Source organism: Eptatretus burgeri, chromosome 3 (genome assembly GCF_056783735.1).
Source record: "Eptatretus burgeri isolate ZD-2024b chromosome 3, Ebu_testis_v1, whole genome shotgun sequence".
Taxonomy (NCBI): Eukaryota; Metazoa; Chordata; class Myxini; order Myxiniformes; family Myxinidae; genus Eptatretus; species Eptatretus burgeri.
Window position 1 is genome coordinate 82,026,033 of NC_140963.1, and position 20,575 is coordinate 82,046,607.

Sequence of the window (20,575 nt, forward strand, 5' to 3'; positions counted from 1 at the left end):
GCAATGTTGCGTCCTGATCCGTTCAGTGTTGTAGCTTTTCCACGAGCCTTATCTCTGTATACAAAAGAAAGCAAGCGTTAACCCTTACAAATTACTGAAAAAACAAAAGTGACCTTTTCTGCTCTCTGCTGACTTGTTTTGTCTATGACCAATGGTAATGTCCTCAGGAGGTTTCTTCCTTTGCCGTTTCGCTCTTCCATGAGCCTCGACCACAGGGCGATACTCATTACTTGGCGATGGAAAGCTTAACGGACTACAAACAGACGAATACTACGGAACAGCATATCCACCCAGGGAAGCACGACCTAACAAGCGGGCCAACACAAAGTGCAGCCCCATGTGATGTCAACCCTGTTGTAACAGCCACAGGGTCATGGCCGCATTCGCACAGCGGCAATGCGAGGCAGACCCTGGCACCAGCAACCCCGCATGCGGCAAATTCTGCAGGGTTTCTCCACTACGCATCAATCGCGCCTTCATGAATATTAACGTGGGCCGTTCATCAAGCCAAACGGAACGGCGCTGCGGCCGTATCGATCGGGCCTTGCGCTGCCGTGGCCCGACGCCGAAGGCCCGACAAATTAATGGAGCCCAGCACGGCGTCCGAGAGGCCTTAAGCAACGTTTTGAGAAGGCGGTTTGGTTGGAGGATATGGGTGTTGTGCGCTCGGTAGAAGGGCTTCGTCGCCCACTCAGTTCGTACGGCAGCGCTTTCTCACAAGTGCCCCATTTTTTTTCACCACCGTAGATCTAGCTATGGTGAACTCGTGCCTGCTACGTCCGTACGACATGGTCTGAATGAGTCCAGTTGGGTTATTCTGACCCAACAACGCTCACACCATTGCAGAATAACAGTAAATGTTGGTTATGGATCGGTGTGACCCCTTCTGAACTCACTCGGGTATGTACTTGCCTCATACATAGACATTCGGTTTAGCAATATTGTAAGAAGACGAGCTCTCAAGATCAATTTGTGAAGGGGCCATTTGTACAATCTGAAAGACTGTTCACCTTCAAACATGAGGACATATTGTGCTGTAATCAGGAAAGCCATAGCAACAGCTGTGCTATGTGTGGGAGCAGTTGCAAATGTTCGCAACTTTTGGTAAGATTGTGTGGTGCTCCACAGCAGTTGTATGGTGAATTGAATGAATAAAATCCACGTGGGAAATGTGAAGGACACAAGTGAAGGATGCAGAAACACTCCTCATGATAAAATATGATGTTTTGTTTTTTTAATGCCAGCATTCCATGGAGCGTTTCATCTCCACAATTCAGTCTTCTTCAGGTACTGTGCAGGCCAGGTGTACTTTGGTGGTGATCATTTCCATGGAACGTGTGGATGGAACGTGTCAGGAACTGTGCAGGTGCCAGCATTCCATGGAACGTTTCATCTCCACAATTCAGCCTTCTTCAGGTACTGTGCAGGCCAGGTGTACTGTGGTGGTGATCGTAACACTGATACATTATTGTGTGTTTTTAAAGCGAAATAAGTCACATTTCAAACTATCCGAATCACTCACTATACCTGATGATAATCTCCTCACTATCCCAGTCTGTATACTTTCTATCTGAATCACTCACTATACCTAACCCTAACACACACACACACACACACACACACACACACACACACACACACACACACACACACACACACACACACACACACACACACACACTTCTTTCCTCACTTCTCAAACAACAAAATAATGAGGAAAAGCTGACCTGGATCTCTAACCAAATCTCTGATGAAAACCAGTCTGTTGCAGAGGCACCTGTGAGTGGCTAATTAAAAAATAACATAATGACTAGTTTGTGATTCTGCATCGAAATCCACAATGTGGTTTGTGCTAGGTTATCATAATCATGGTATGGTTGTAACCAATTTTAAACGATTATATAAAAGTGCTGACAGAATAGATGAAGTGGGGGCATATATAGTCACCTCTGCACTGTCCAATATGGGTTTGATTCCCGACGCAACGATAAGCTGTCTGATATATGTGCTTCCCAGACAGGACGTTGCATCACAAAGCACACCGTCCCTAGGATGGATGTTAAGCCAGGGCTGTGTTCAGTTACCAAGTTTCTTGTGGAGCGCTCTCCTGGTACTTCAGGTACTCAAGCAAGCACTCCATTCGAAACCGTTGATAAGATGTCCCATCTTCGAGCATTAGTTGTTGCCTGTTGGACGATCCTTACACGGTTGTGCAAAAGTATTTCCGAATTCCTTTCATTCTGTACCTCCCCTCATTCAGCCAAATGTCATCATACATCTGAATATACCAACATAGTAATTCATTCTAAACTCCGTTTCATTCATCTGAACGTAATTATCCATTTTTGCACCACTCATTCAGCTGAATGTAATCAAATCATTCTGCAGCACTTTCATTCGTTGCCTGTAGTCGTTCAGGAGGCACCCAGCAAGCTTACATCCTTCGAAAGGTTTTCGTCCCTCGTTTGAGTCAGAATTATTGCTAATGTTCTCTAATGAACTATCAAACGATCGGAGTTTAACTATTTAATGGTTCGGGTAAGGGTTGACACATTTGTGCACTTCTTTATTTCCTCTTTCGAATTAACCTGCTATTTGAATAATCTGAGAGTCATCAGTGTGACCACTTTATATTGAATGTGTATTTGGGGATTCACAACACTTAAAGGGTAGAAATGAGGTTATAACACTGCAGGGAGAGATGCCTCCAGGAACAATCAGCCATGGACAATTAAGTCGTATAGTGTGTGTGTGTGTGTGTGTGTGTGTGTGTGTGTGTGTGTGTGTGTGTGTGTGTGTGTGTGTGTGTGTGTGTGTGTGTGTGTGTGTGTGTGTGTCATTGTGTCTCCTCCACAACTCCAAAACTATAAAACGTAGCAGCCTGAAAGTTTTCATGCATACTAAGAAAACTCCACGGAAATGTAAGAGTGAAAATTGGGTGTTTGGGTTAATTAAAACACCCCTTTTGAAGATAATTAACGGCTTTATTTAATTATATCCTTTATCAGGCACATCCTCGGTTACCGCTCTCCGTGGAGTCTGAAAGGCCTATCTTAGGTAACCTCACGGGGATCTGAAGCCACCATGTTTTTTGGCCTGCTCAACCATGCCTTGACTTGGAACAGGCTGCAACAATTTCATTCCGATAAAGTTTTTTTTTCTTCACTTTCCTCACTCATATTATCGAATGCTTCTTCATCAAAGCTACGAATCACTGCATACATCGCTTTTGTACATGCTATAGTTTTCAAATTAAGGGCTTGGGGTGATTTCATCCATGACATGATGCAATTTTCCACGATTTACTTTCACAGACAAATTAAAGTACATCATCAAAATATTATTTCAGCTTTGAGGATCGGGTATCATCCAGACTAAATAAGTGTCGAAATCTGGAGTAAAATCTGATAATTTAAAGAAACAACGAATCTTATAACTAAGCCAATGTACCTATTTACTTCAAGCAAGCAAGTCTATGTTCCCCTCCTTCTCCAGATATACACAAGAAACTGTGAAATTTCCAAAGCATTAAACTTATCTTTTTCTTCTGTTTGGAGAATTATATTGAGTGAACAAATGATTTAAGAATGTGCCAAAATTAACCAGCTCCATTGAGCCACGTGATTTAGTGCATTCACTGCTTGACATCATGCCCTGTCCCTCAGAGGGAATGATTATCCATAGCGTCTCCCAGATCTATGTCAAAAATTTTGGAGGTTTTTTTGAGGCTCCGTACAGGGAATCAACGGAAATCTGGTGGAAAATGGACATTTAAAAATAAAGTTATAATGTTTGCGTGGACTGTGCACTGATGTACCACATGACGCATGCACAGACAAGCAGGCAACATGGCGGATTAATTATCTGCAATGTTTATTTCACGGGCAATTAAATTTTGCGATGTCTCCAGGTTTGTTCCATAATAAACAGGAACTCTTTTGTGAATAAAGTCATTATTTGAACGCATTCACTTAATTTCTTTAACTGCTGTGGGTGTGGTAAAGAGCGGCTTTAAAGTTGAAGGGATCTTTTATGGTATGCAGCAACAGCCTGGCCAACCATTCCTTATCAACCATTTCATTGGAGTGCTTGCTTGAGTGTTTAAGCCACTTGACAGGCACCCTACAATCGATAGCTGTGCTGGACTACGTCATTCGGAGCGAATCATTCACTCACTGCCAATGCTTTTGCCACGCCACGTCATTCAGTCAGAGGTTCATGCTACGTCATCCTGAGCGAGTGGTCCATGCTCCGTCATCCTGAGCAAGTGGTTCATGCTCCGTCATCCTTTGCGAGTGGTTCGTGCTCCATCATCCTGAGCGAGTGGTTCATGCTCCCCCATCCTGAGCGAGTGGCTCGTGCTCCGTCATCCTCACTGAGTGGTTCGTGCTCTGTCATCCTGAACGAGTGGTTCGTGACCCTTCATCCTGAGTGAGTTGGTCGCGCTCCATCATCCTGAGCAAGTGGTTCACGCTCCGTCATCCTGAGCGAGTGGTTCATGCCCCTTCATCCTGAGAGAGTGGTTCGTGCTCTGTAATTCTGAGCGAGTTGTTATGAAATAACACCAAATTTCAGAACTATTTGCTGTATTAATGTGTTTTCTAAATTACGGAGCCAAATTATTTTTCCTCCCTTCATCCACAGCTGTTTATGAAGACATATGTCTGTGAACATATCCATGAAATGTCTACATAAGTGCAACATTGTTTTTTCAGCGAAAGCTACTCAAGGTTTTTGGGTTGTATACAGTATTTACTGTCGTCGGTAATCATACCGACTCCAACCTGCCGATTCATGAAAATTGCCAATATTGGCCAAGCACTAGTGTGTGTGTGTGTGTGTGTGTGTGTGTGTGTGTGTGTGTGTGTGTGTGTGTGTGTGTGTGTGTTCATACAGCATAACATGTTCTCTCTGTGAACCCCCTTGACCCCACCTCTCTATCTCTCTCGTTGTCCCATCCTTGCTTTGCCAATGCAGTGCAGCACCCTCCTCCCACACCTCTCTCACTCTTCCCTGCTCCTTCTGTCTGTCTCTGTCTCTGTCTATGGACATATCCGGACGCTGGTTATGTCTGGATGGAGGTTGTCTCCGGACAGCTTGGCTCCAGATGCGTCCAGGCAGTGTTTGTCTCCAGACACATCCGGGCAGTGTTTATGTCCAGACGGGAGTTTATCTCTGGATGTATCCAGCCAGGAGTTTGTCTCCAGACGTGTCTGAGCAGTGCTTGTCTCTGGACAGCTTGGCTTCGGATGTGTCCAGGTGGTATTTATGTCCAGAAGGAAGTTTGATTCTGGACGTCTCCCGGCAGTGCTTGTCTCAGGACAGCTTGGTTCCAGATGCGTCCGGGCAGTGTTTGTCTCAGAACGTGTCTGGGTGGTATTTTTGCCTGGACGGGAGTTTGTCTCTGGACGTGTGCAGGCGGGGCTCGTCTCCAGACGGCTTGGCTCCGGATGTGTCAGGGCGGTGTTTGAAATCCAATTTCTAACAGTCATACAATAAGTACTACCCAGAGACAGACATTGTTTTGTTTCCATCTTCACTGTTCTCTGCAGATACATTTTGACGAGACAGTATGAATCGTAATTAACACTCCACCGCACCTCTACCTTCCCTTCCACTCTCCTCTCGCTGCCTTCCCTTCCCCACCCCCTCATTCCCTCCATCCTCACTCTACCCCTACTCTCTTACTCTCTCTCTCTCTCTCTCTCTCTCTCTCTCTCTCTCTCTCTCTCTCTCTCTCTCTCTCTCTCTCTCTCTCTCTCTCTCTCTCTCTCTCTCTCTCTCTCTCTCTCTCTCTCTCTCTCTCTCCCACCCCTCCTTCCTCCCTCCTCTCTATTTCCCCCTCTACCTCCCAACTCTCTCCCCCATCTCTCTCCCTCTCCCCCGTCTTTTTTCCTCCTCTCAGTATTCCTGTCCATGAAGCAACGGGTGGTATTTGCTTATGTTATTTATATAAAAATAAACCTTTAATCAACAACAAAATAAGTCAAAAACAAGAAAAAGAGCAATCAGAGATTGCAGACCCTTGCCAGGACTTGTTTTGTGTGGTGTTTATGTACTGGTGTGTTACGTAATTAATAAGAAACATAATTAGAACTGCCACTTTATAACTGCTGACAGTGATGACTGGGTACCAAGACGTCCTGCTTTGATGCAACCCCACTTTGATCGGACACCTGACCCTGACCCATGATGTTTTTTTTATTATTATTCTGTTGAATTCAGAATTGGATGAATTAATTCAATTAAAGTCAAATGGAAAACCAAATAGGTGCAGTCCTGCATTGGAGTAATCAGAAGGAACCCAAACAAGCAAAAAGCAGAGATGAAGTCATCAGGAGGAACCTGGATAGGATTCACATTTCAGCTGCTACTCCTCTACCCTCAAACCTATCCAGGCACAGCCAAGTGAGCCTTATTCAAAAAAAAAAAAAATAAATAAATAAAAAAAAACCCAGATCAAAAAATTAAATAATTATGGCTGCCAGATCATGAACACAATCAAGTTGAAATTTATAACTTGTATTCCCCATCACTACTAGATCATAATTGTGAAGTTTTACCTTGAATAATTAAGCGGTTCCAGAGAAAACATTGTTTATTTTTTTCTTAAATCCAATATGGCTACCAAACCATGTGACATCAATTATTCCTTAACAAACTTGTACAAGCATGCCTTGGGGAACATTTTTTTTCCTCGATCTGTCCAGCCATTCTGGAGATTTTTATATGATTTAGGGTAACTCAAAAATTCTTCTTCTTCTTTCGGCTGCTCCCGTTAGGGGTCGCCACAGCGGATCATCCGTTATGATTTGGCACAGGTTTTACGCCGGATGCCCTTCCTGACGCAACCCTGGTCGCCCCTTACGACACAGGGATATGGTACACTTATTCAAACCGGGGCATACAGCACACTGGTACTCACTTTGCCGACCTCGGAAGGATGACAGGCTGAGTCAACCTCCTGGTGTGTATTAATTCAAGCGGCCAACGGGGCTTGAACTCAGGACCTTTTGGATCCCAAGCCGCTACCCTAACCACTACGCCAATACCAGGTTAGGGTAACTCAAATATGGCTGCCAAACTATGTGACCAAAGACATCAAATGTGTGAACCTTTTGTTCCTCATAGACAGGCGGTCATATGTGTAAAGTTTCACCTCGATCTGTTCAGCTACTACAGAGAAGAAGATTTTTGAAGGTTTTTTAAAGTAAAAAAAAAAACCAATATGACTGCAGAATCACGTGACCAATGATGTCATAAATATTTTTTCCTGTGGACCATTTTATCTCAGGATGACCCTCAAAACTTTTCATACTGATCGGATGTGGCATTCTACATATGCAATTATGACGTCATAAGGAAGGCACCTGCGATGTGAAAAAGAAATAATACTCATTCCGCATGAGGAGTACTTGCTATGTGCAACTTCAATTTTTTCCTTGAGCGGTTTCAGAGATACAGAGCTCCAAAGTTTTTCCGTTTTTCCAACATGGCTACAGCACCACGTGACCTGTGATGTGATAATTATCATGATAACATTCTATATGAGTAGTTGCACCAATGGTGAAAATTTTGTCTCAATCCACCAAGCGGTTGAGGAGAAAAATACGAAAGTTCTGTGTGGACAAACAAACAGACAAACAAACACACCCAAATGCAATACTCTCTCCTTCCACGAGGGTAACGAGAATGGCCACTCAATGGAGCACATACCTTCGTCAAGCGTTTATGTTTTGTATCCCACTGATAGGCCGATCTAAATTCGGCCCTGAACTAAAATTGAATCGGCTTGTTCTTGTCACCGAACCAACTCGTCCACCAAGTTTCGTCCGAATCCAACGACACATTTTTGAGATATCCTGCTATATGTCGTTTTTGGCCCTATCTCTCAATGGTGAAAAGTCACTTTAAAAATTCGCAGGTCCAGATTCGGATCCGGAGCTTCGCTAAAATCTAATCATTTTGGCACTGTCACATACCCAAGCTCTCCACCAAATTTCGTTCACATCCGTCCACAAATTTTTGAAATATCTGTTCACAAACAGATAAACGAACAAGAAAGATGTCATACATAGCATGAGATGTGCAAAATCCATAAAACAAATTTGACCTTAAAACAATTGGGGGTTGAATTCAATGACCAAATATGCAAATTCTGTTCAAATTTCAAGTCAATCAGATGAAAATTGAGAATTTTGTTGGAAATGGAAATTATATGGAAATTATACACCGATGGAAATTCTATTGTCGCCGCAGGGACGCCCTAAGGTCACCGTGCGACATCAAATCAAAGACCGTACGGCACCCCCACGTTTTCGGTCTCCACGATTTATAAATACGCCGTGCGGCTCCCCGAAAAATAAAAACATATGTGATTGCTACATTGTGTGACTGTGGAAATACTGCGGCCGCCCTATAATTGCTAGTGGCCGTAGATGTTGTAGACCCGACGGCCGCCGTGCCAAATGTGACTTAGGCCTTAATAACCATGAACGCCAATCAGTTAACCACGAGTTCCAGTGTCCACAGTGTAATTTGCCATTTAACTAGAGGTCACGTGGCCTCCTGAACCGGGGAACGCGCCCTTGACGTTGCACCGATGTTATCTTGATTAGATCTTAAGTAATGTGGCCGAGCATTTACCGCTGGGCTAATTATGACAGGCGAATTACTTTGTGAAGTATAATCTCTCAGTCTATCTCGGTTCGGATAATGCTGGATCAATGAAAGGAAATGACAATCATGGTCAGATTGAAACGCCAACAAGGAATTTATTATGAAGAAAAATATATAAGCTGAAGGACTTTTTACTTCCTTGTCAATTGAATGGATGAATTCAAATCAAATGTTCAAACAACAAAATAATCTCAAACAAATGAAGAATTCAACAAGCATTTATCGAAAAATGGACAAAGAGCAGATGCTTATCACGATGCCTTACTTAACAATTAAACATGAGACATGGGTACCTTCAGACCATTCAGGTGGAAAAAGAATCCGGTCTCAGCTTACCAAGGCAGACGTCATCGTGCATCGACTAAAATAACCCAAAATGTGTGAGCGTGCCTTGGTCTACCTCTCCAAATGAGCTTTCCACAGCCCGGCTCATTTCCACTGCCAGCACCCTGCCTCACCATGCACCCACCCGCAAAAAGGGTCGAACACCAATCGGCATTATGTCGTCAACCCCAGGAACGAGGAATGCCAGGAACCAGGTACACCAACAACCAAGTACACCAAGAGCCAGATACCGAGCAGAACCAGCAGGAACAGTCCATCTGTCACCAACTGCCGTTGCTGCTGTCCCCAACCATCAGGAGCTGTCAGGAGCTATCACCAACCGTCAGCAACATCTTTCACCAACTCTGATCAGGATCTCTCACCAACTGCTATCATGATCTCCTACCAACTGCTAACAAGGCAGTCCTGCTGTCCTTTTATAGGCAACCAGTGTGGGTGGAGCCTCAAGGACAACTTCAGCCAAATCCAGCTTGCCTATTGGCGCATCACTGCATGCGACCTCCAACTGACAATTCTCATGGTCATTCTCTCCTGACCATCAACGAGATGCAACTCCCAATTAACACAGGCCTGGCTTACGATGTCATGTTCGGGGCACTGGACAAACGCCAGAAAGTAGCCATTCGCCGGAACAACTAAGCGAAAACATGAAGTGCACACAAAACATCAACAGCACATATCACGTCTTTGTTCAGCCCGATACGAAGAAGAGCCAGTTAGCGTCCAAAGAGCTGCCAAACGGGGTGTCATTCACCGATGGAAAAAGATGGGTGTCAAACGACGATGAAAGAAAATGAGTGTCGAACATCAATGGTAAAAGGTGAGTGCTTGAGGTAAATGATCTGAGACCACAGCCATGTTTGACCATCAGAATGAATTGTTCAGGAATAGCTTGCAGTGTGTTTAATGACTCAAATGTCCTGTAAGTCCAATTTGAAAATGATAGCCAAAATAAAATGTGTAAATAAATCGTGAACTTCCAAGCCAATATGTCTGGATGGAAAAGGAATAGACAAGTCTCCGTTGGGTTAACGGCTATCTTATTGCATGCACGAACAGTGAATATCGCTCATGCATAAATGAAAACTGATGTAAAATCATACGTCATGAACGTGTCGTAAAGAGGAAAAGGTTATCCCATAAGAATGAAAGGGAACCTGTTCTCTGCCCTTCTCCAATGCATCAAAGAGTTAGAATCCCACCAGACAAGGGGATGGGTCTATTCTGAACATCCATTAATGGAAATAACTGTCTGACGACCTGGATGTTGTATGCATGACTCGGATCTGATTCTGAAATCCACAACAATTCCTTTTGGCCACGACTGTATACATATACACCATATGGCCAAAAGTATGCGGACGCCCCTTCTAATTAGTGGATTTGGCTATTTCGGCCACAACCATTGCTGGTAGGTGTATAAAATCAAACAGAAAGCATTGCAATCTCCACAGACAAACATTGGCAGTAGAATGAGCCATACTGAAGAGCTCAATGACTTTAAATGTGGCACTGTCATCAGATGGCACTTTCCTAATAAGTCAGTTCATCAAATTTCTGCCCTGCTCGAGCTGCCACAGTCAACTGTCAGTGCTGTTATTGTGAAGTGGAAACATCTCGGAGCAACAACAGTTCAGCTGCGAAGTGGTAGGCCACACAAACTCACAGAACGGGACCGCCGAGTGCTGAAACGCGAAGCGCAGAAAAGTTGTCTGTCGTCGGTTGCAACACTCACTACCGAGATCCAAGTTGACTCTGGAAGTAACGTCAGCACAAGCACTGTTCATCAGGAGCTTCATGAAATGGGTTTCCATGGCCGAGCAGCCGTACACAAGCCTATGATCCCCATGCGCCATGCCAAGCGTCGGCTGGAGTGGTGTAAAACTGTAAAACTGGAGTGGTGTAAAACTCACCACCATTGGACTCTGGAGCAGTGGAAACACTTTCTCTGGAGTGATGAATCACACTTCACCATCTGGCAATCTGACAGACGAATCTGGGTTTGGCGGATGCCAAAAGAACGCTACCTGCCTGAATGCATAGTGCCAACTGTAAAGTTTGATTGAGGAGGAATAATGGTCTGGGGCTGTTTTTCATGGTTTGGGCTCGGCCCCATCGTTCCAGTGAAGGGAAATCTTAATGCTACAGCATACAATGACATTCTACAGAAGTCTATGCTTCCAACTTTGTGGCAACAGTTTGCGGAAGGCCCTTTACCGTTTCAACATGACAATGACCCCATGAATAAAGCGAGGTCCATACAGAAATGGTTTGTTGAGATCGGTGTGGAATAACTTGACTGGCCTGCACAGAGCCCTGATCTCAACTCCATCAAACACCTTTGGCATGAATTGGAACACTGACTGCGAGCCAGAGCTAATCGCCCAACATCAGTGCCCGACCTCACTAATGCTCTTGTGGCTGAATGGAAGCAAATCCCTGCAGCAATGTTCAAACATCTCATGGAAAACCTTCCCAGAATAGTGGAGGCTGTTATAACAGCAAAGGGGATACCAACTCCATATTCATGCCCATGGTTTTGGGATGAGATGTTAGATGAGCAGGTGTCCACATACTTTTGGCCATGTAGTGTATTATTGTTCTGTTGAACTCATTCCAATGCTTGTGTCCTTCTGTGGCCTCACAGTCTCACTGTCCATGTGCGATGCCTTTTCATCCTTCATCATCTCACTTCCATGATCCTCGATTGTGTATACACAATTAATAAATATGACAAATGTGTGGTCCATTACATTACAATATGTAGGACTGACAAAATAGCTCAGTCGGATCATCCATTCCAATAGCTCGTTTCCACTGGCAAGTTTGTGCTGTGTTTGTACCAAGCACCACACTGACTTATCCTATTTACCATGTCATGAAAAACAAGCCCAACAGCCAGTGTTGATGAAGCCTGCATGAGTAGATTCAAATATTAAATTATTTTTAGTAGATCGCAATCTAGGTTCCTGGAGTAACCAAACGACAGAGGGCAGCAGGTTCACAGACTGACAAAGGATCAAAGGGAAACAGGGAGACAAAGACATCGCACATGAGTGTTTGAGTGAATGAGTGGTGGGAAAGCATAGCAAGAGTGGAAGGGAGCATGGATAGGTAAGGAAGAAGTACAAGGCGGATGAAGGGCAGCACTCTCGAAATGGAAGTAGGAGTAAGAGGTAAGCGTTCAGGACAGTTTGTTGTGCTTGAATGGCATCACATGAAAACAACATCACAGTTGCGTTTCCAACTTCATCTCATAGACTTGTCCACCTTGCCATTTGACTATGGCTGCCATTTTGGCAGGCTGGCACAAAAAAAAAATGTGATGACACACAAACGGCCATTACTCATGACTGCGACATCCAAGCGAGTTCCTCATTACCTCCGCAATCGAAGGTGGATGGAGGTTATGTTTTCACCCATATCTGTCTGTAAGCAGGAAATCTCAAAAAGTTATCGACGAATTTGGACGAAATTTAGTCGACAAGTTGGGTTTGTGAATTGTTTCGATTTTGGTGAAGATCCACATCGGGCTACTAGAATTTTTTAAGTGATTCTTCACCATTGAGAGGTGGCACCAAAAACAATATATAGCAGGACATCACAAAAATGTATCGACGGATTCAGACGAAACTCGGTGGACAGGTTGGGTGTGTGATAAGGATGAATGGTAATTCGATTTTGGTGAAGATCCGGATTCGAATATGGGAATTTTTAATTTTTTTAAGTGATCTTCACCATTGAGAGATCGGGCCAAAAACGATACATGGCACATGATATTTCAAAAAGTTGTGCACGGGGTTGGGTAGGTGACAACAACAAGCCGATTAGATTTTGGTTCAGGTCCGGATGCAGATCCGACCTATCACTGGGATACAAAACGTTAACTGTTCAGCCTGGTTGAGGTATGCGCACTACCGAGTGCCGGTCCAGGAAGATAAGAGTTACCTCTGAAGAAAACTGTGTGGACTTTGGATTACCCGAGGGCCTAGGACCATGCCACGAATAACTACAAGGCAATAGACATTCCCCGTTCACAGTCAGTAAACTCTGTAACCTAATGTTTCTTTCTGGAGTTGTGTGCACCATTAATTAATGGACATGACAACAAAGGATTTGCCATCCTCCTCTGCAACGATTACTCCACAATGTGCTCCACAAAAGTACAACCGCCCCCCCCACTCTCCACCGCCAATGCCTTCACTCCCCACCCCATGCCCCAACCCCACCTCCTCCCCCGCCCATTGCCCCCACCCCACCCTCTCCATCTCAGTGGCACTGGATATGTAATTGCTGAGATGATCTGATAAATGGGAGATGTCTTTCAATCCTGGCCAATCTCATGGTCACACCTCTTATAAATATTCTTCTTCTCACAAAAGCAGCACATTGCTGTGAGGTGCATTATTTGCTGAGTGTGCGGCTGTGCCAATGTGACTGACAGTGTTTTTTTTTTTTTTTTTTTTTTTGTATACCTTGGTCGAGGCTCGTATGAGAGCTAACACACAACTCACAGCAAGGAGGCATGAGACAAGAGGGGCGGGAGTGGAAGGGACAAAACAGTGGGGAACAGACACATTAGGTGAACTGTGGAAGGGAGAGGGATGGGGATGGGACGGGGAACATGGCGAAGAGAAGATGGACATTACAGGGACTTTCAGGAAGGAAAGCAGGAGAATTGAAGGAAGTGGGCTTGGGTGGATTATCGGGGGTAGAAAAGATCGAGGATTTGGATGGGGGAAGATAAGAGGTGGTGGTGAACAGCTGTTTTGAAAGCCTGGAGGGAAGAATGGGAAAGAATAGAGTGAGGAAGTTTATTCCAAAGGCGGGAAAAAAGAGGAATGAAAGAGTGAAGATGAGCAGTGATTCGTGATTTTGGTAGTTTTACCAGAAGGGGGTTGTTGGCGGACCTTGAGCGCCCTGTGGAAATGTGGTTGGGACAAATCGCAGAGAGAGCAGGGGGGCAAGGCTGGAGAGGAGTCGGTAGAAGACAGAAAGACCACCGACCAACCTGCGGTGATTGAGTGAGAGGCCCAAAGACTCAGCTTCATTGCGGGAGATGCCAATGATCTTAAAAGCCCTGGTTTCGACAGCGTGAAGCCGAGAAAGGTGGGAGGCAGGAGCACCAGCCCAGAGGGGAGAGCAGTACTCCATCAGGCTACGGACAAAAGCTTTGTAAGTAGTCAGGAGCTCAAGAGGGCCGAGGAAGGACTTTGCACGACGGAGGATTCCCAGTCGGCGACTGGCTTTTGAGGCAAGGTTGGAAATGTGACTTTCCCAGGAAAGGTCATGGCAGATAGTGAGACCTAGAAGCTTGAAAGAAAAGACTTCTTCCAGAGGATTGTTGAGAAAGTGGATGGGGGGTTTTGTAAACGGTCCTTTCGAAGAGACATAGTGAGAGTGTGAGATTTGTGTGGATTGAAAGACATGTTCCACGTGTTGGACCAGTTTGTGATTTTATCCAGATCTGCAGTGAGCGAAGAAGCTGCTGCTTGCCGGTCTGAGGGATGACAGATGGTACGGCAGAGGGTGGAGTCATCGGCAAAGAGAAATAGAGGATTTTCCAGAGAGTCCGAGAGATCATTGATGAAAACCAGAAAAAGAACAGGGCCCAGAACGCTACCTTGAGGAACTCCAGCCTGCACAGGAAGAGGGGATGAAAGAACTCCATTTAGGGCCACACGTTGACTGCGACAGGAGAGGAAGTCTGCGAGCCATGAGTGGAGATGGCCTTGAATACCATGGGAAGAGAGTTTGGTGAGTAATGCAGGGTGCCAGACTGTGTCAAAAGCACGTGATATGTCCAGGGATACGGCTCGGATTTCCTGTCTGGCATTGAGGACCTCCATCCATTGATGGGAGAGCAGTAGCAGCATATCCAGGGTAGAGTGACCTGGTCTGAAACCAAATTGATGATTGGAAATCAAGCCATTGGAGAAGAGGAAGGATTTCATGTCTGAAGCGATGATGGATTCCATAACCTTTCTGATGATTGGGAGAAGGCTGATTGGTCTGTAGTTACAGGGATCTGTTTTTGCACCTTTTTTATGCAGGGCAGTGATGTTAGCAGATTTCCAAGCAGATGGCAGATGACCTTGGGAAAATGAGAGGGTGAATAGAACAGAGAGAGGGTGAGCAAGAGCAGAAGAGCAGGCTTTGAGGACACGTGGGCTGATGCCGTCTGGACCGGTTGCAGAATCTGACTCGAGGTTTGAAAGCAAGCTCTCCACCTTGTCAGGAGAAAAGGATACAGAGTCCAGGGACAGTTGGGTGCGACTGGGTAAAGTGGGTAGAGATAGTGATGGGTTTGGGACACAAGATTTAGCTGCAAACACCGAGTTTAGACATTCAGCTTTATCACGTGTGGAATCAGCAGTGCGGCCATTTGAGGTAAGGGAGGGGATGGAGGGGGAACATACACCAGAAACAGATTTGATTAAACGCCACCAGGATTTTGAGGAGGGAGAGAGGTTTGAGAGTTCAGACTTGAGATGAGAAAGATGTTGTTTTCTGGCTCTCCTGAGGGTAGATACACACTTGTTCCGAGCTTTGTGGAAAGAACTGAGATTGCCCTCAGTTGGGTTTGCTTTCCATGAGGCAAAGGCAAGTTGTTTCAGGACAACTGCCTCGCCACAAGCTTCAGTAAACCAAGGGCGGGAGGAAGGGTAAGACAACTGAACACGAGAGGGGATAAATCTGTGCATGAGGGAGAGCAAGTTTCTTTGAAAGAATTCCCAGGATGAGTTGATGTTTGAGAAAGTAGTGATAGGAGACCAGTCTGTAAGTTTGATGGCTGCTCGGAGACCCTGCCAGTCGGCTTGAGTGAAATGCCAGACTCGACGGCGGTGAGGTGGTTCTCTGATAACAGCCAGAGAGATGTCCACTTTAACAAGGACGTGGTCAGAAGAACCAATTGGAGCGAAGGAAGAGCAGCAGATATTGTCAGGGAAATTTGTCAAAATCAGATCCAGAAGAGATGGAGTACCATTGGTTGAGATCCGCGTCGGGAAGTTGACCGATTGAGTCAGTCCCAATGAGTCACAGAAAGCTTTTGCTGATGTCCCATGGCAGGTGAGAGAGGTACCCACACCTAGCCAACTGGCGTGATGACAATTGAAGTCGCCACATAAGAGGAAGAGAGAGTTTGGATGAGAAGATAGAAGATGGTCCATGTTTTCGGAGAGTGAGGTGTAGATGGAGTCATCACTGTTCGGTGGACGGTACAGTACACATATAAACATGAGGTGGGAGTGGAGGGGAAGCCGAAGCCAGAGGTATTCCTGGGGGTGTGGGGGAGTGAGAGCAGTGCAGGGAGAGTGAGGAATAGAGTCTTTGATGAAGAGAGCAACACCTCCACCAGGACGAGGCTCAGGTCTGTCATACCATAAGAAGGAGTAACCAGGGAGAGATACTTGGGAGTCAGACACGTCTTGGGAGAGGAAAGTTTCTGTTAGGCAGATAATGTCTGGTTTGTCAGTGGCAACCTGTAGGGAAAGATCTGAAAGGTTTGAGCGAAGGCCCCGGATATTTAAGGTCCACACTTTTAATGAAGAGGTAGGGGAGGAGGCTTTGGGTGCAGGAGGTGGAGGGGGCGGGGGAGGGTAGGACGAGGGATGAGGGGGGAGGTAAGGAGGGTTGCTGAAGGAGTGTGGGGTATTGCAGAATAGCGAGGGGAGGGGGCCGAATGAGGAGGAGAAAAGGCTCTGTGGTGCTGGGAGGGAGGGGGGACAAGAGAGAAGGAAGATGGCAGTTGAGGATTTGAGGAGGTGGAGTGAAGAGATGGAGGTGAGAGGGCAGTGGAGGGAGGCAGGTTGTTGGATGAGAGGGGGGGCACCTTAGAGAAGGAAGAGTGAGGGGGACGAAAGGTGGGAGAAAGGTGAGGAGGGAATTTTTGAAAGAGGTGAGAGGGAGGCTTGGAGGGAGAAGAGTGGGATGGTTGCTTTGAGAGTGAGAGTGAGGGGTGAGGGGGGTGAGTTGGCACTGAAGTTGGAAAAAAAGAATGGTTGATGGAAAGCGAGCATCCATGGCAAACTGTGGTTTTTAAAAGTTTTAGGTCAGAGATGCGATTTAACACAATTCTTGATGGGTGCAATGAAGGCGAATTCAGAGCATGGAGAGAAGAAGCGCTGTAATAGTTGGATTTTTTAGGCAAGGAATGAAGGAGAGGTCGAAATGAGAGCAGTCTGTTAAAATAGCAGAAGAGTAGTGCATTGTGAAACAGTAAAGAGTACCACATGTGTGAGAGAGGAAGATGAAGCATTATGAGATCGTTTTTGTTGTTAATATTAATGTATGAGAGAGTTCAACAGATTAGGTCATGGAAGTGTAAAAAAAAAAGAAATCGAGGAAGACGAGGAGGAAGTTAAGAGGAAGAAGAAGTAGCAGAATCGGGAGAAGGTGAGCGTGTTGTTGTTGTTGTTGTTGTTGGGTATATATATATATATATATATATTTTTTTTTTTTTTGAGATAAGAAAGAGATTAGTTGGGAGAATGGGGGATGTTTGGAAAGTGGGGAGGATGAAAATTGAAGGTAATGGGGAGGATAGAAGGTGTTCCCTGGAGGTTAGAGCAGAAATTTGCAATTTGTTCAGGGCGACGATGATAACTTGCCGACTCTGTGTGAAGGGACGTTGTGGAAACTTTAACATGTACTGATGCGAGCACGAAGTATGCCCAGTGACGTCCACCCCCCACCCCCCCCCCCCCAAGCTCAGTGGCTGTGTTTGTGTGAAAGTCAACTCTAGTTTTGGATTTTGGAAAGACAATGTGGTTACATGTTTACATGATATGTATCACAGTTCGTCCATGAGCCTTGCAGACAGTGTTAAAAAAAGAGAAGTGCAAGTCACTGGAAAACAGCTCCCACTCAGTACCAATGCATTCACATGACCAACCGACACAATCAGCAAGGACTCCATAACCCCAAGCAAATGGTTCGTGCTCCGTCACCCCGAGCGAGTGGTTCGTGCTCCATCACCGTGAGCGAGTGGTTCGTGCTCCATCACCCAGAGGGAGTGTTCGTGTTCCGTCACGCCGTGGGAGTGGTTCGTACTCCTTCACCCGAGCGAGTGGTTCGTGCTCCGTCACCCCGAGGGAGTAGTTCGTGCTCCGTCACCCCGAGCGAGTGGTTCCTGCTCCATCACCCCAAGCGAGTGGTTCGTGCTCCGTCACCCCGAGGGAGGAGTTCCTGCTCCATCACCCCGAGCGAATGGTTCATGCTCCTCACCCCAATCGAGTGGTTCGTGCTCCATCACCCCAAGTGAGTGGTTCGTGCTCCTTCACCCCAATCGAGTGGTTCCTGCTCCATCACTCCGAGCAAGTGGTCCGTGCTCCGTCACCCCAAGCAAGTGCTCGTGCTCCGTCACCCCGAGCAAGTGGTCCGTGCTCCGTCACCCCAAGCAAGTGCTCCGTGCTCCGTCACCCCGAGAAAGTGGTCCGTGCTCCGTCACCCCGAGCGAATGGTTCCTGCTCCATCACCCCGAGCGAGTGGTTCATGCTCTGTCACCCTGAGCAAGTGGTCCATGCTCCATCACCCCGAGAAAGTGGTTCATGTTGCATTACACAGAGTGAGTGGTTCATGCTGCATCACACCGAGCGAGTGGTTCGTGCTCTGTCAACCCGAATGAGTGGTTCGTGCTCAGTCACCCTGAGCAATTGGTTCATGCTCCGTTACCCTGAGTGAGTGGTTCATGCCCTGTCACCCTCAGAGAGGTGTTGCAGGACAACACCCAATTTCCAAACCATTTGCCATTTCATATATGTATATATATATATATATATATATATATATATATATATATATATATATATATATATATATATATACATATATATGCGTATATGTACACACACATATATATATACATATATATTTGCGTATATGTACATATATATATATATATATATATATATATATATATATATATATATATATATATATATATATATATTGTTGCAGATTCGCGCCCGCCGGCGTGCGAGCGGCCACGTAACTCGAATCGCAGCACGTCGCCCACCGGACAGACAATCCCGTCGTGACCCTCTCGGACTAACGCCGGGAACTAGTCACGGGTGGGCCTTTCGGCCTCACCACGATCGTGCCAATCGGCCCCCCGCGTGGGATAGGGTTGCTCGCCAAATTCGACCTACCTAAGTACCCACACGGAGGGTAGACCGGGCGATCGCACCTCGCCGCAGGTCGACTTCGGACACGGGCCACTTTAAGCGACCCGTTCCGTACTATCGGGATAACCGAGCGGTGTTATCGTCAACCTCGACGGTTCGATTAATTATGGGGCGTATTTAGCCCACGACCCACCCTTTACGTGAAGTAAGATGGAGATTCAATAAAGGAAAAGACGAAGCGAAACGGGAGAAACAGTTCAACATAAAGCACATTTATTCCGCGGCAAACGGAAAGCACACATATACAATTATACACCAAAAGCAAATGTAAAAATAGAAGAAACACCACAATAATGCACAAAAAGCAAATGTAACAATGCAGATCTACTACCGACTACACGGCAACACTTATACAGTTTTACTTCACAGACGGCGCCGACAACACATATCCTCAAAGCAAAAGAAAAAGGGACCACCCTCAACGATGAGGGGGCAGACGGGCCTGGAGCCGAGACCGCGTCGAGCCTACCCATCTGGTGATGAGCCGCAAAATGGCGGTGGCGCCCCGACTCCGCGGGCCTCGCTGGCACTGCCTGGAAATGGGGTGGGAACGGGGCCCCCTTCTCACACTATCTCAGCGCGGGGGGAAACAGGAGGGGGTTGTTGATGCTCGGGGGAATGAGGATATCTCGCTGGCTCGGGTCCCGTGACGAGCGTCTCCACCGCGACCTCGGTCGCGTTACCGGCCTCCCCTCTCCGCAGCTCCCCGACTCTGACACGAGCGCCCTCTCGACTGCCTTCGCCGCCGCCACCTCTCCAACTCTCCACTCTTCTCAGCTCCGTCCAACTGCTTTCTCTGACTCTTCTCTTCTCAACTCTCCTTGACTGACTCAACTACTTTTTGGCGAGCGAACGTGGCCCTTTATAGCCCCCGGGGCTTCGCTCCTTCACCTTCGACCCTTCACCTCTGGCTGGCTCCCCATTGGACAGAGGAAAAGTGGGCGTGAATGATTTTTGATCCACGAATCTGCATATAGCGATTATACTCCGACGCACCTGGAGGCGGGGCCAAATCGCCCCACGCTCGCTGATAGGACGGAACAGAAGTGGGCGTGAATCGTTTTTGATCCGATTTCTTCGGAAAGGCTGGTGTTTTTGCACCTGCTGCTCGGTGCGCGCCCTGCACGAGTCCAGGATCGGCACCCACAAGCGGCGCGGGAATGGCGGTGATGCGATGGTTGCGAGAGCGAGATGTGACGGTAAAGGTCGTGGCTGTTGTTGTGAAGCGGCGTTGCGGTTGGTGGTTGTTGTGTGATGGCTGTTGAGACGTGGTTGGTGGTGGTTGTGGTGGTAGTAATGGCGGCTGGTCCAAAATAAAGATAGTAAAAGAAAAACGGCTATCCTGAAGGGTCGCAGCCCGAATG

The 20,575-nt window shown here is 46.4% G+C and overlaps 1 long non-coding RNA gene across 1 annotated transcript in view; it reads left to right on the top strand.

The window, feature by feature from the left end:
- Positions 1 to 332: 332 nt before the first annotated feature.
- Positions 333 to 20,575, top strand: part of LOC147030309 (uncharacterized) — an 83,061-nt gene continuing 62,818 nt past the window's right edge. The window contains exon 1 of the long non-coding RNA XR_015056303.1: positions 333 to 1,416. This is a non-coding gene — a long non-coding RNA (uncharacterized LOC147030309). The remainder of the gene's footprint in view (positions 1,417 to 20,575) is intronic.